The sequence below is a fragment of the Triturus cristatus genome, chromosome 4_1, assembly GCF_964204655.1.
Source record: "Triturus cristatus chromosome 4_1, aTriCri1.1, whole genome shotgun sequence".
Lineage (NCBI taxonomy): Eukaryota > Metazoa > Chordata > Amphibia > Caudata > Salamandridae > Triturus > Triturus cristatus.
Window position 1 is genome coordinate 197,502,045 of NC_140585.1, and position 17,382 is coordinate 197,519,426.

The window sequence follows — 17,382 nt, forward strand, 5'->3', positions numbered from 1 at the left end:
TAAAAAAAACAGAAATCGGGAAGGGGCCGCGCGGCCCCCCTCCTCTGACCACTTTAAGGCCCCCGGGACCCCCTCCCCCGGGGCCGGCCATTGTTTTTTTATTTTTTTATTTTTTTATTGGGGAGGGAGGCCACGTGGCCCCCCTCCCAGGCCACTTATGGCCCCGGGGACCCCATCCCCCAGGGCCTGGCCTCTGTTGGGGGCCGTGGGGGGTCCCTAATCCCCCCAAGTTCCCAGCCGGCTCCCTGCGTCCTGCGGGAGCCGGCATTGATTTTCCACATGGAGAGCAGCTAACATGCTTCTCCCCATGTGGAAAAGCAATCAGCTTTGCTTCATTGAAGCGAGAGCAGGTTTCCCTGCTCTCGCTTCAATGAAGCAAAGCAGTTTGCAATGACAGGGTGGGAGCCACGAGGCTCCCACCCTGTCATTGCAAACTACAGTGTCCCGGGGGTGGGCACCCCGGGACACTGCAGGAGCCGGCCCTGGGGGGTGGCGGTCCCCAAGGCCTATTCAAGGCTCCACGAGGGGTGCCGTGTGGCCCCCCTCCCACACTGACAAGTTGCCCCGGGTGGCGGTGGTCCCCGGGGCTGGGGGGGCCTGAGAGCCCCCATCCCAAATAATTTCAAGCCCCGGGGGGTGGCGGTCCCCGGGGTTGGGGGGCTGCGAGCCCCCCCACCCATTTTCAATAAGCCCCGGTGAGTGGTGGTCCCCGGGGTTGCAGGGGGCCATGAGCCCCCCGGCATATAGTATCTTTGAGCCCCGGGGGTGGTGGTCCCCGGGGCAGTGTGGGGGGGGATTGGGACACCCCACACTTTTTTTAATTCTGCCCCGGGATTTGGCCCCCCGGGAGCTAATTACCAAAGAAGCGCGGGAGCCCTGCGCTTCTTTTTTTAAAATCTTTGGCCAAAATTCGCACTGGGTGCGCGAATCTTGCCGATTTTTTTTTTAAATGCTTTTTTTGGCCCTGGGGGTCCTTGTGGGACCCCCTGAGCAGGCCTAGGGGGTCAGGGTGATTCTACCCTTCCCCCTTGTCGCGTTTTTCGTGTTTGTTTTATAGGTTTCTTGTGCCTCGGTTCTACTGAGGCACAAGATGTCTGCCAACACTTCCTGATCTGGAGTGTTGACAGCCAATTAGAATACAGCTCGCGCACGGCAGGGTGCACGCTGGGTGCGGGGAGGGTGTGCAGATCCTCCGAGGCCATAGATATATCTATGATTTTACTTTTGATTTTCTCAGCAACTTCTGAACGGATTTACAACATTTAAGCAAAAGGCATGATCCTGAACTGAGGACTACCTCTTTGCCAAATTTGGTGTAATTCCGTTCAGCAGTTCGGGCTGTAGCTGCGTCAACAGGTCCTATGGGAAATTGCATGGGGAAAATGTGTTTTGGGACCCCCCTTTTTTCTCGGCCCCCGCTTGACGAATCACCACAAAACTTTCAGGATAGGAGCGGACTGGAGCTGGCCAAAAGTTTGGAAAATTTTGCGAAGATTCGTCAATCGGCACCAGCGTTATTCCAAATATAATGTTGCGGATTTCCTATGGAAAATAGGTCCTAACTATATCTACCTACTGGCGACCGCGAAATCGTTCTCTGTCAACTATAGTGCTTGAAGTTAATGAACAATGTTCAGATTTACGTTCCCATTTGTAACTGAGTCCAAATAAACTCTCAATCTGAATTTCTTCATCTTCTAGTACTCCAAACATAACCATCAGAAATTCTTGTGCATCTTGTTGTATATTAGCACTGAACGCTAAAGATCCAGTACATGTATCCACCAGTTGGCGAATACCAGAAGCAGAATGGATCTTACTTCTATCAGTTCTCAATTCTTGAAATAAAGTATAAAGTGCCGAACATAATCTTTTTCCATAATTTCACCATCAACATCTTCAAGATAAAATATAACGTTTAGAATAACATTACCATAGCAGTTGACACCAGAAGCATTTTCTAATTGGAATCCGACAACATCATCACTTGTTTGTATTTTCTTGTTTTTTACATCTTTTCTTTTCTCTTGATTTTGTTTCTGCTTTCCAACCGTAGTTGATTCTTCACCATGTTTGTGTTTTGAACACACAACACGTTTCTCCTAAATAGGATATTCACCTAAACTTGGAGCATAAAGCCTTCTCAAACGATTATATTCTCTTACACAATTAACATCAGCACTAACCTTGTTCTCATCAAAATCAATTAAATACAAACCAGACAACGTTCTAACTCGAGAGAATGCAACATATACCATTCCCTCGTTAAACACAGTTCTTCCTACATTTTTCCAAGCATTATCTACATTTAAACCTTGAGATTTATGAATAGTTATTGCATATGCTAAACAGAAGGGAAACTGTTTTCTACAAACATACAAGTCCTTTACAAGCAAAAAACGTACAGCACAATGCGCAATCTGTTTTACCTCTGTAATCTGATCAAATTTAACTTTCAAGAATTCAATTCCATTTCTATTTTGATATTTCACAAAATCAACAACTTTCCCCATTGCTCCATTCACTAAACCTTCTTCTACATTCAGATTACGCCTCAAAATTACCCAACAGTTTAAACATATATCTAGAATTTTTTCTAAGCCAGCAGTTTTTGATACAGACTTTTCCAAAGAATCCAATTTAGTCTGTAGTATTTCTGAAAGAAGAATTGTTATTCCTTGATGCTCGATTTTATCAATAGCTTTAATGTGAACTATTTCTAAATTTTCCAATTTCATAAGCTCTCTATTAAATGTATAACAGTCTTCCACTGTAGGCATTAAGCAAACTATAGACTTTTTTTCTTTTATTTTTTTGTACATTGCTTCTGCTGGTGTGTTTTCATTTGTAAACAAGTTCTTTAGTAGACGACTTTGAAAAGCTCCTTTACTATGTTTGCTTAGAACACCAATTCCTACATCTTTTAAACTATTTCCATAATCTTCATCTCTTGCTTGTCGCATTTTCTGAGTGAGTTCTTTATATTCAAAATTTAACCACAGATTCACATTTCCACTACTTCCCAGAGATTTCTTTGTGTCTTCATGTAGAAGAGTTTTAAACACTGGTTCTCCTTTTACAGGTGTTAGTTGTAGCAGATCTCCAAATACAATTAAATGTTTTCCTCCAAAGAGAACGTCATAATCTGTTTTTAATACCTACTGCAATCTTAAGTGTACAAAAGCAAGCATTAAGTTTGAGACCATGCTCACCTCATCAATAATTAATAGTTTCATTTTCTATAGCACTCTTGACACTTCATGAGAAGCTTCTCCAAACAACTTCTGATATTGTAATTTACTATCATGCTCAACTGGTAACATCAGTAATCTATGCAAAGTAACTCCTTTAACACTGTGTGCAGCTAATCCAGTTGGAGCTGTTACCACAGAACATAAATGTGATCCAATAGTTTTTTGAAGATAACTGGTCAAAACTTTAATTAAAAAACTTTTACCTGTCCCAGCTTGACCACTGATGTACATCAGAAGAGTTTTAAAACATGAACACACACATTCTTTTTTTTCATGCAACAAACCATGTTCTATCTGTTCTCTCACTTGTACATATATTTCTTTCTGTTCAACATTTAGTTGTTCTTCTAACTTTTCCAATGTAATATTCTCCTCGTGTGCTTATTGCATTGCAATTTCGACTTCATGCATAGCAATCGCTGGTTCATTTTCCCGTATTGGTTGTCCAAGAGGATCTTGGCTACATTGACCACTACTTTGACTATCTTGAGAACTTTCATTAGCTATTTCAGCTGTAAAAGTCTTTTCCAGTTCAAATCCATCATTCAACATTTTTTTGGTATATGTAGGGAAAATTGTACATGCAATACTATCTTTACATGCATTAAAAAAATCTTAGTAGCAGTCAAAGTCTCCAAGTAATTCACTTTCACTACGCCGTGGTTTAAAGAGTTGGAGAAGTGCTAAATAGTAAAATTCTCGCTTATCTGGAGTTTCACAGCTGAGTTTCTTGTGCTTTAGAAGATTACCCTTTGCATGTTTTACTAAACAACCATGACATCCAACTACTGCATATTTTCCTTCTTTTAAATTCTGTTTAACATTTTTTTTGAAGCTGTAATATTGAAGTACTTCATACAGACATAGCTGTTCCAGATGTCGACTCCTTTTCGGATAGTATATGTCCAACATATTAGTTTTAAGAATGTCTGTACTGTCTGGTTCATTTGCTTCTAAGTATTCAATTTCATCTAATGATTTCAACACTCTATTCCGTGAGCAGGCAAGCCCTAAACTTACCCAAATGATTCCTCGAGACTTTGAATATAAACTTGAAGAGCACAAGTAGTCTGAACATTCATAGGATGCAATTTCTCGGTGGGAAAGCATTTTCAAAGTAAAGCTGTACAATGTTTTGCTTACGGTTTTCTCTTGGGCAATTTCTTCCCACATTTGTTTCATCTCTGTTTTTTCAGATTTTGTTATGTACGATGTAACATAACGGGCAACAGCAATTGAGTTATCTGCAACATACTGGATGTCCATGTTCGCATTCCACGTAGTCATTGATATACTTTGACACTTCTATTCTTTTTAAGTTGTAACTATTCGTTGGAGATTTCCGAGTAATTGTGTGCCTTACAGAAGAAAAAAAAGAATTGACTCTTCCTTTACAAATGACTGGACGTGGAAAACCAAACTGATATTTGGTGTAAAATTTTCCTTTAGACTTGTATTTTCTTCTGCAGTACTTTCCACAACGGTGACTTTGGAAACGTAAAACCTGCTGTTTCAAGCTTCTATCTCCTTCTTCTCTCGGAATCTCACATGTCACATACTGTTCAATGAAAGACAATCAGAATCAGTTCCAAATTTAGGTGCATCCTTTACCCATAGTAGCATATGTATAAGAGGTGCACCTCTTGCTTGGTACTCCTTTCTCCAAAAGAAATCAGTAACTTCTCCAAGAGGTGGTTTCTTTTTATTGCAGATAAAAGACATCATAGCTTGAAACCTATGATTAAAATATCTGCACACATTTACAGGATCTAATGAACACAGTTCACCAGGAGTCTTTATTTCAACATTTTTAATATTGAAATTCACTTCTCTTAGAAACTCAAGCAAATCTTCCCATGCATACTCTGCACAGCTAAGTGTGACAAACCATGTTGGTGTACCTAAGTTCTGTAAAACACACAAGATGATGGACGGAATGTTGCACATTGGCAAAACATTCACCCCCAGTCACAGATCTGGGTTTAATGCATCGTTATTTTGCTCACCACGCCACCCCAGTTCAGACATGGCCATATGCAAATCAGTCTTGACCCTGTGCCTCATGGGAACAGTCCAGCCCGAACTGCCAAGCCATGTCTTCCCTGGACCGGAATCAAGCATCCTAGGACTGGTTTCGGGGTTTCACCCCTCTTCAGCCAGGATAGCTTGACTCCAGTGGCATAGTGAGCACGGGACCCACGTCTGGGCATACCCTTCCCACATAGGGCGAACAGCAAAACACACAAGATGATGGTCGGAATGTTGCACATTGGCATTACCTAAGTTCTGTAACATACACTTGAGTTCTCCATGTCAACGATACCAATACTGATTTGCTCCACGTTGACATGCCATCAAATTGATCAACTGTGCTTCTAAATTTTCATCTGTTTTTTCAACTTTCTCCACAAATTCTTCGCAGAAAAAAGTGATTGATGAACTCCAGTTTTAAGTATGTGGTTCACTGCATACGATAGAGAAGATAAATCACTTTCAAACAAAAGGTGAAATATGTATGGAATGCACTGTCGAAATCTAGGATTTTCAGAATATAATCTTGCTGACCGATATTCTGAAGCTGGAATACGGCTGGAATAGGTTGGTCATCATATCATCCACCTTCTCCAGTAGGAAACAGCTGTGGAAAACAACGAGCTTCCAAGCTCTTCTCCCATACACTCATTGGAGTTCCCAGTGCTTTTTTCATTTGAAATAACTCAATGCTGCTTCCTATTACTTCTTTTGAATGCAAAGGACATATTGTGTAATGTTCATAAATCTCTTCAGTCCTTGACTTGTCCACTTTCTCTATTTGACCACTTGAAATTTCACATTCATCTTCTAAACTTATTACTTGTTCATCCACATTTACAGTTTTGTAATTAATGTTCTCTATAAGATATAGGGTAGCCTTTTCAACTTTATTAACTTCCACAAATTCATGCCATATTTTCCGACTCTTTGTTGGTACACCATTTACTAAAATGACTACTGCCTCATTTTCCTCTTTCTCTCCAACAATAGTTTCAATATTTTTCTTAAAATCCAAAGGTAAGTACACCACTCTTCCTTTCAGCCCTCTTTGCAAGTCTGTTGGTGGCAGTTTACCTGTTTTAGGCTCCATCCAAATTATAGTTTGAAAAGGATGATCAGATTAAATTAGAACTGACTCATATGTATTCTGCCAGTTCCTCCGGAATAGCTACTAATTCTAAGTTATTATGTACTGCTCTAGCAGGCATTTTGTTCTCTTCTAATTTGTTGTAACAATATTTACATATACATTGATCACTACCTAACTCAAATCGACCTTCCACCAACAAGTAAGTTGCAAACTCTTCCCACTTACTATTGTTCTCCTTTTCACTTTTCAAATACAAATCAACATTCCTAGTTTGACTTTTATAATGAGTACATCGACAACAAACACAAACATAGTTTGGTATTTGAGAGCACACTACATTAAATCTTCCAATTTCTTCTTCAAACTGATCAGTGCTAATCACTTTCCCATCTCCTTCAACATCTGTAATTGTCAAACGTTCACTTTCTATTGAATTGAATTGAATTGAAAGGACATTTATAGAGCGCATGGCTGCCCTAGAGCGTCCCAGCGCTATAGCAATCCTAGATCAGATACAAGAATTAGGGAAACAGATGAGTCTTTAAACGTTTACGGAACAGAGGATAATTAGATATTGACTGCTCTTCTGAACGAAAATATCGCATTTCAATATCATCACACTTTTTTTGAACATCTGATAAATAACCATATAAAAGAGCTGTATTCAGTTCACTTAAACATATGCAGGACTTTTTACATAGTACAGTTTCCTTATAAACGTCCGCATTTCTGAATGGTGTACTGCTAACATCCTCAAGTGATGAAAAACACTTTTACACACTTTTCTTGAAAGACAAGCCAGAGAAAGCCCATGTTTCTCCCTATATTTCTTACATTACATGGATCTAGTCGTTCCAACAACTTAATCTTCTGTTTAATACTTTTCTGTGTATATTCTTGGAGCAAATTTCACATTATATCAATAGATTACTGTTGAATACTACAAATACGGCTACAACTCCACTTATACACAGGAGCTTGTGTACGTTTCCCTTGCACTTCTTCAACTATTAACTCTTCTGCACTTTTACCAACCAATTCCTCTTTTGGAAGGGGACAACCATCCTGAACTTCGTAGCAACAACCTCCAGTATCAACTGCAAATGGTAAACTATTTTCATGGAAGTAACTTTCCTCATTAAAAAAAGGTTCACTACTAGAAGTATGTTTCCAATGTCCACTAAAGATTTTGCAAAAGTTGGTTCTGTTCACAAGTCTTTTTCTTCTACTTTTCTCTTCCAACACTTTGATTACTTTATCTAATACTTTGACCCTCTTCAAAAATCACAATGAATAACTTCTGTTTTAAAGTAGAAGCAGTATCCACTATACTTTCGATATGCTGCTTTTGTTTGAATTGCAGCACTTTCTTTTTATATTTACAGCATGATGACATTAAATTCTGAATCACTCTAGTTCGAAAAAGTCTCTGACGAATTACTTGAAATTGTTTTTGTCTCCAAGTAACAGATACTGTTTCTTTATCATGTTTTCTTTTCCTTGTATTTGAAATTGAGTCTCCTTCTCCTTACTTGAAAAATTCTTCTTTTTCCTTTGCGTGATGTTATTTTCACCTCTCTACTGCATGCCACCACCCCACACACTCCCTCTGCAACCCACCACAGACAACTTTATAGATAATATTTTTAAAAATTGTAATCTATATACTTAGGATGATATTACCAACCAAACGGCACACAGAAAAATTACCATTACTAGCCTAACAACTTCTCAAACAGAACACTGCACCCAAAGCTTTAATTGGAGGGGAGGGAGTCTGAGCACCGGCAGATTATTTTTGGGGGGCCTCGAAACGGATCTCTATGGGGCTCTATTTTTGGGCCTCGCAAAGGTAGTCCATTTTTTTTTTTTTTATTGGACTGTAGTGAGACAGTGAGACCATGCACATTGCTCACTACTAAAAAGTGGAGACATCATGCCAGGTGAGTTGCGTTGTAGGAGAAAAGAAATCCTTTAAAGAGAGACATTTTCTCTCACAATTTCCCTTCTCTTTTTGCAGCGCAGGAGCAACATCATCGTGGAGTGATTAGCAGGGAGACCACCAGGCGCACACCACCCATTGCTCCGGACTCCCTGAGACAGCTTCCCAATAGCACACACAGAGCTGCACCCGAATACTTCACAGGTCTTCAAAAGACTATTTGCTTGTAAATGATGCTCTGTTTTTTTCCACCTCTTTTTAGAGCCCCTACATCCCCACTCTGCCTATTGCTGAAAGAACTAGCCACTCCCGAAATTTCGCTCTAGTTGCACCTTTGGAGACGACCACACGCAGCTAACTCCAACACAACCCTGCTCTCACCTTTCACAGGGTGTTGTTGTAGAGCTACGAAAACATACGCTTTGCCAGGCTCACTTAGGGGCATATTATCAAGAACGGCATTAAAATTATCGCCGCTTTAGCGGCAGGAAACTGCCGCTAAAGCGGCAATAATGAGCTTGATAATATGCCCTTGTGAATTCCCATAGAAGCCCAGCTTCACGCCACAACCTGACCGGCTATGGGAATTGACAAGGGCATATTATCACGCCCATTATTGCCGCTTTAGTGGCAGTTTCCTGCCGCTAAAGCGGTAATAATTTTAACACCGTTCTTGATAATATGCCTCGTTTTCTTTCTAAATTAACAACTTACACTGAAAAGCTGCTTTACATGTCTTTCCCTACATCAACCTTGGTTTAAAACACCACCAGAGAAGGGTGGTGAACTCTGGTCCACAAAGAGCAACTCAAAGCTTTCTTGTTCTATATCAGAAACTTCATCTGCCTCTCAATGATTATCGCCAGCCTTTTCGGCCCCTTAAGAGGCTGGGTGGATGAGTATAATACGCAGTATTTAGGACCGGCGGCAGAGAGTGCACGAAAATAAGGACGGATAGTTGAATAAAGGGCGACTGGATGGATGGCCAGATGGATGAATGGATAGCTAGATGGATGGATGTATGGATATATGGATGAATGGAAGCATAAATGGAAGCATGGACCAGTACTTAGGATACACGGGTGGACTGATAGACGCGTAGGATTGGTTCTGGGACAGATGTATGTATGAGTATATGGGCATATAATTGGATGGATTGCACAGTGCTTACCATAGGCGAGTGGGCTGATGAATACTTAGAATAACTGCAGGGACAGATGTATGTATGTATGTAGGTAGGAATGTCTGAATGAATTGAAAGATGGTTGAATGGCGCAGTGCTTAGGATGAATGGATGATGCAGGGTTTTAAGTGGGCCGGCTCTGAGCACCGCAGTTATTTTCAGCAAAACTCGAAACGGGCCTCTATCGGACTCTATTTTCGGCCCTCACAAAGGTAGTCAAGTTTTCTTTTTTTTTTATTGCACTGTAGTCAGAGCATGCACATCAATGTGCGCATGCTCATTTTGCTCACCACTGAGAAGTGGAGACATCATGCTACGTGAGCCATGTTGTAGGATGAAGGGCAATCCTTTAAAGAGTGTGTTTCCCGAATGTAGGATAATTCAAGAGGATTTTATTAAGCACTCAATGCTAGTTATCTTCATGTAGACCATGCCCCTACTTGGATAGCCCACACCCCTTTAACAGGTTTGCCCTGCCCCTTTTAGAGCACCCCCAGTTTTTTCCCTCTTAAAGCCATCACTGCACCATAGTAACAAAGAAATTATCCAAGCTTCCATTTAAATGTACAATGGCACCAAGTTTCATAATTTGCCATCAACGCTGGCAGCCTTCTACCACAGTGCAAGAGTGTGTATCAGCACGAAGATTTGTTATCCATAGAAATGTTGTGTGATTTGCGCAGCTGTCTGCTGGAACACTCATCACCAAAAGGTATTAAAACATGCAAATTTGCAAGAAACATATAGCATGCCATAAACAGCTTCATAAATGGGCCCAGTGCCACTACACCACCCTCATCCCCATTCTTGCTTAACCTTACGAAATCAAAGAAAGACCCCAGCAAACCTGGTAGAGCCACTATAGCAATACAGGGACTTAATTTGAACAAGTCTCTGCTGGAACGCCCAGCAACAAAAGGTATTAAAACATGCAAATTTCCAGATAAAACATATACCATGCCATAGAGTGCTTTATATATTGACCCAGTGGCACTACATCACCTTTACTAGCTACACATATGCACGTTACAAATGTCTGTGTTATAATCAGCAACATACTCACCTCTACCACCCCCATCCCTTCCCTTGCTTAACCTTACAAAATCAAAACAACAAGCACCAGCACTCCCGTTAGCGCCACTATAGCCATACATAGCCTTAATTTCAACACATGTCTGCCGGAACGCTTATCAGCAAAAGGGATTGAAACCTTCAATTTTCCAAGTAAAACATACACCATACCATAAGGCGGTTTATAAATAGTCCCGATAAAACGACACCACCTCCACACCCTCCCTTGCTTAACTTTACGCAATAAAACAAAGAGCCCCAGCAAACCTAGAAGCGCCACTATAGCCATACAGAGGCTTAATTTCAACAGATATCTCCCGAAACACTCATCAGCAAATCATATTGAAACATGCAAATTTGCGGGTAAAACATATACCATGCAATAGGGTGCTTTAAAAATGGTCCCAGTGGTACTACATCACCTTTAGTAGCTAGACATCTGCACGTTACTAAAGTCTGTGTTTTAATCACTAACGTACCCACCTCCCCCACCCCACCCCCGCCATTGCTTAACCGTACAAAATCAAAGAGAAACCGCCACCAGTCCTAGTAGCGGCACTATACCCATAATCAGGCTTAATTTTTAAAGGTGTCTTCCGTAACGCTTATCATCCAAAAATATTCAAACATGTAAATTGGCGGGTAAAACATAAATCATCCCATAGCACGGTTTATAAATGGGTCCAGTGGCACTACACCACGTTTACTAGCTATACATATATATGTTAATAAAGTTGTTTAAACACTCTGTACAGTGTATAGCAGAGGATGGGGAGAGTAAACAAAGTTGTAATTCCCAAACTTTTGATATACCGTCCCTTTACCGTATGTATATTAAGGACATTAAATTGAATGAAAAAATTGACGAGTGTCTCAAAAGAAATAGTGAAACTGAGCACTGGTAAAACCCGGACCACTTAATCACCTACGTATATTCAGCACAGGAACACAGCCTGACAATTGCTATCACTTGTAATGACATGTACTTTACTAATGTCAAGAAAGTCATACAGAAAATATAACGAACATTTTCATTTCTTTTTTATCTCTTACACATTTATAAATCCTCTCTTCTAAAGAAACACTCCCCAATCAAAATATTTCATAAGAACAGACAATAATTAATACGTTTACTGCCAAATATTTTAGTATATCCACCTTTTTATTATTCACTAGTCACAAACTACTAAAACTATTAACTATACCCAAATGCAAACCAGAAACCATGTTCATATTATATCTCAACCTATATTCAAATGATTCAAACATGTGTACATATAAAAGGAACATATCACTTTTACTATCTCCATCTCCTCTCCATGCAATCTTCAAACACTGTAGACGGCCTCACAGTACAACAACCTATCTAGACTTATATTCGAATCTACCTCTCACTGTCAAAAATGAGACCACAACCTGTCCACATAACATTTCTGGCTTTGGTTTTATCATTTTTAACTTGATATCACATACATCTCCTACCCCCCCTTCCCCACTACTTCCACAAAAAGTATAATTTGCAAACGTAGGACATTTTGTTTATCTCGCCTGAATATATTAACAAACCCAAATTAAGGCTGTACCTCATTTTCAAAACATACAGTCCTTTAAAGATGACAAACTACATTTCTTCTTTGGGAAAAATTCCTAAACATATATAAAGTACTTATATAACAACAGGTCAAACTTTATGCATATTTTATAACCAATATGAAACACCACACTTTACTAACAGGATATTATTTTGAAATAAAAAATAAATTCAAACTTAAAAATATCACCTCAAATACTTAATCACTACTACAGAACACATAACACACCTTGTTCATTTCTACCTCCCCTTTGTAGTTGGTATGCAGATTTCAAATGTCACACACGCATGCAATTCTTTCTTTGTCACCCAGTACATGTAATGCACCACTTTCATCAAGAATGGAACCAGTAATGGCACAATTTCTCTGCCGCTCCACATATAAATACATGTAAAGAACAAATCAGAATACTTCATTCCTTCATCGACATTCCAAAACTTATCTTTATTGGTTATTTTTGAATTTTCCATCTGAAAAGCTACTTAATATTCTGCGCCACATACAGGTCAGAAGTTCAACCTATTTTATCACCACACTTTCTGGAACATTTTACGACACCTGCAGGTTAAAAGTTCATGATTTTTTGAAACATAACTTTTTTTTTCAGCATATTCTCGAACATTTAACAGCACCTGCGGGTTGAAAGTTCACCATTGTTTTAAGTTCCAAATGTACCTTCCAAGTGCAAGTAGCACATCTGGTTGAGCTTTGCACATTTCATCCTATCAAATGTACTCCACGTTTAGACTGCTCTTTATTAACCAATGACAAACATGCTTTTTCACGCAACTAATATGCACCCTACTTTTAGTACCCAATGCTTCTTATCTTCCTATCAATTATCGTTTTCTGTGTAGTTTGCACTTTACAAATACCGTATTGATTTACCTTCGCACTCCCTGTATAGCACCACCTAAGCACCATATACATATTACCGTGTTCCAAACAAAACTTCCTCCTACTATGTATAAAATATTACTGACACTACTTAGACAGGTGTGGTACAGCGGCCAGGGCACCTGACTTCACACCATAAGACAGTTTAGGCTCACGCTTTCATCCCCGACTCCCGCACCAGCTCACCTTAGCAGCATCAGACCCTACGCAATACCTCACTTAATTTCCGTAGCCAGCACTTTCAGACCGGTAGCTATGAGTAGTTCCCTTCTCACCCCCTCTATAGCACACCCTAAACATCCCCACAAAGGTTACAGTGCTCCTACCATCCTTTTTCCTACTTTTTTTTGCCCTTTTACCCCCTTACTCACTTCAACGGAATCACAAAATGGCAGCCAACACTTCCTAGTTGCAACCGCTCGCAGCGCTCCCACCAATAAGCAGCAAGCTCGTGCACATAACGCCTCAGCCAATCAGATGGCAGAATTTCCAAACATCGATATCTGTAAATTTCAATATTTCTCAAAAACGACTGAACCGATTTACACCAATTAACAAAAGCGTGCTTTCTAGACCAAGACCCTTGTCCCTGACAAATTTGTGGTAATTCCGTTCACCCGTTCGACCTGTAGCATTGTCTAAAGTTTCCAAAGGAAATTAACATGGAGAAAACACGTTTTGGGACCCCTCTTTTTTCTTGGCCCCCCCTTGATGAATCACCGCCAAACTTTCCACATAGGAGCCGACAAGAACAAAGAATAAGTCTGGAATCTTTCATGAGATTCATCAAACGACGCCAAAGTTATAAGCAAAACAAAAAATGCTCTTCCTATGGAAACTTGGTCCTAACTATAACTACATACTAGTGACCGCCAGTAGGTAAATATTCCAAAGGCAACAAGATTAAATATTGTACGCTCTCAGGATAAGAAGCAGGACAACAGTCTAGTTACTCCAAGTTTAATCCACAACGCGTTTCGACTGATGACAGTCTTGATCACGTGAGAAGAACACATAAGAAATGATAGCTAATAAAGTTATGCACGAGTACAATTCATCAAATAAAAAAGAGGACATGTCTGTGCCTGTGGCGGCCATGATGTAAAGGTGTAAATATCATTGCTAAATGCATAGGTGGGTGGATTTCCCAATTGTGTACACAAATAGTATTCAAATGCTGACAGTACATGTAATAGGCATGAAAAAGGTAATCTGACAAATGAACCATGATTATAGTATTTGCTCAAGGCCCGATTGCATTATATCAATACATGTCTAAATATCGAGTGAAACATGCAGGTCTTAACAATATCCACAATAGAAAGAGGACATGTCAGTGCCTGTGGCAGCCATGATGTAAAGGTTAAACTATCATTGCTAAATGCATAGGTAGATAGATATCCCAATTATGTGCACAGATAATATGCAGATGCTAACAGTGCATAAAAGTGCATGAAAGAGGCATAAAAAAGGCAAATCTTGCAGATGTAACATAATAATAGTATTTGCACAAGTACCGATTTCATTATATCAATACATCTCTACATATCGAATGAAACGCACTGGGCTAAATAATATCTAACACTGTGTATATAAAAAGAGAACAGTTAATGCACAAATGATGATAATGCACAAAAGGGCAAGTATTGCATTTCAAACATGATAATAGTATTTGCGCTAATCACAAATACATTATGTTGGTACAATACGTCTTTTCAGAGTCAGACACTCAGGTCTAAACGATGTCTCAGAAGTCTATTATTGAAGTCAACACAAATTACTGTCATAGTGACATTTCTATCCACTAAAAGCGGTACAAACAGGTCAGAATGTACTTTTCTGTATTCACAGATGGATAACTGTAGAGTACAGCTGTTATATCAAAAAATTGTATTCCACATAGCAACAGAAAGTCCATGTAAATTACATAAGTGCCCTGGCAAAGTTGCTCCCCATCTAGTCAAAATCGAGACCTGCACCAGTAGGTTCTAGTAACGAAAAAGCTGATGCCCTTACCGCTAGCCACCATGTAAATCACATATCCTAATCATGATAATAGGATATTTGTATAATATGACAATCATATCAACTATAAAATGCCAAGCCCATGCACATGTACCCAGCCACACACAGTACATAGGATCAAAGTCAATATGTCTCGTGTTGCAACAATAAAATGCTACCAAAACAGCTACTTAAGTGAAATTCCAGAAGTGAGAAGTGAGGTGCCGGGTAAGCAAATGGACATCCTTAGTGACATAGTATATAATACAAAGATCAATCAATAAATCAATCAATCAATCAATCAATCAATCAATCAATCAATCAATCATTTAATTTGTAAAGAGCACTACTTACCCGTAAGGGTTTCAAGGCGCTGGGGGGGGGGGGTGCTGCTGCTACTGGCCGAAGAGCCAGGTCTTGAGTTGTCTCCTGAAGGTCAGCAGGTCCTCGGTTTGTCGTAGGTAGAGGGGGAGGGTGTTCCAGGTCTTGGCGGCGTGGTGGGAGAAGGATCTGCCTCCGGAAGTGGTTCTACAGATGCGCGGGACCGTGGTCAGCAGAGCGTAGTTTCCTTTTGGGTACGTAGAAGGAGAGTCGACTGTTGAGATAAGCTGGTCCGGTCTTGTGGAGTGCCTTGTGTGCGTGGATCAGGAGCTTGAAGGAGATTCTCCTGTCGGCGGGGAGCCAGTGCAGGTTACTCAGGTGGGGGGTGATGTGGTCACGGCAAGGGACTTTGAGGATCAGGCGTGCAGAGGCGTTCTGGATTCTTTGCAGTTTGTTGATGAGCTTGGACGAGGCTCCGGCGTAGAGGGCGTTTCCGTAGTCGAGTCTGCTGCTGACTAGGGCCTGGGTGACTGTTTTCCTTGTGTTTTTCAGGATCCATCTGTAGATCTTGCGGAGCATGTGGAGGGTGTTGCAGCAGGTGGAGGAGACTGCGTTGGCTTGTTTGGTCATGGTGAGTTTCAAGTCGAGGATGACTCCCAGGTTGTGTGCATGGTCGGTGGGGGCCAGGGGGGTCCCCAGTGATGCGGGCCACCATGAGTCGTCTCATGCTGAGGGGTTGGACCCGAGGATGAGGATCTCCGTCTTGTCTGAGTTCAGCTTAAATCGGCTTTCCTTCATCCAGTCGGTGACTGCCTTCATTCCCTGGTGAAGGTTGGATTTGGCGGTGAGAGGGTCCTTGGTGAGGGAGAGGATCAGCTGAGTGTCGTCGGCGTATGAGATGATGTTGAGGTCGTTCTGTCAGACGATGCATGCTAGTGGTGCCATGTAGACGTTGAACAGCATCGGGCTGAGGGAGGATCCTTGTGGGACGCCGTAGATGATCTCGGAGGCCTTGGACCGGCATGGGGGAGGCGGACTCTCTGAGTTCTGCCTGAGAGGAAGGAGGTGGTCCAGTCCAGGGCCTTCTCCCGGATCCCTGCGTCTTGGAGTCGCGTGTGTAATGTGCGGTTGCAGACGGTGTCGAACGCGGCGGAGAGATCCAGGAGGATGAGGGCTGCTATATCGCCATTGTCAAGAAGGATCCTGATGTCGTCTGTGGCGGCGATGAGGGCGGTCTCGGTGCTGTGGTTGCTGCAGAATCCTGATTGGGAGGGGTCCAGGATGTTGTTGTCTTCGAGGTGACGGGTGAGCTGGGTGTTAACTATCTTCTCAATGACCTTTGCTGGGAACGGAAGCAGGGAGATGGGTCGGAAGTTTTTGAGGTCGCTCGGATCCGCCTTTGGTTTCTTCAGTAGGGCGTTGATCTCTGCGTGCTTCCAGTTCTCAGGGAAGGTAGCGATCTCGAAGGAGAGGTTGATGATTTTGTGCAGGTGGGTGCGATGGAATTGCTGGCTTTGTTGAAGATGTGGTGTGGGAGAGGGTCAGACGGGGATCCGGAGTGGATTGTGCCTATGGTCTTGATTGTGTCCTCGATGCTCACGTTGGCCCAGGTTGTCATGGTGTCGTGGGCGGTGGGGTGCGGTGGGTCCGGTGCGGCGAGGTCTGCAGGGGTCGTCCGGGGTTTGAAGCTGTCATGGATGTCGGTGATTTTCCAGTGAAAGAAGGTGGCGAGGGAGTCGCATAGGGCTTGCGATGGCAGGATGTCGTTGGCGCTGGAGCTGGGGTTGGAGTGTTCCTTCACGATCGTGAAGAGTTCCTTGCTGTTGTGTGCGTTGTTTTCAAGGCGGTCTTTGATGGAGGTCCTTTTGGTGGTCCTGATGAGGTGGTGGTGGTTGCGGATGGCGTCTTTGTGTGCGGCGTGGCTGTCCGGCATCTTGTCATTGTGCCATATATTCTCCAATTTCTAGCAGGTGCGCTTTGAGTCGAGGAGTTCC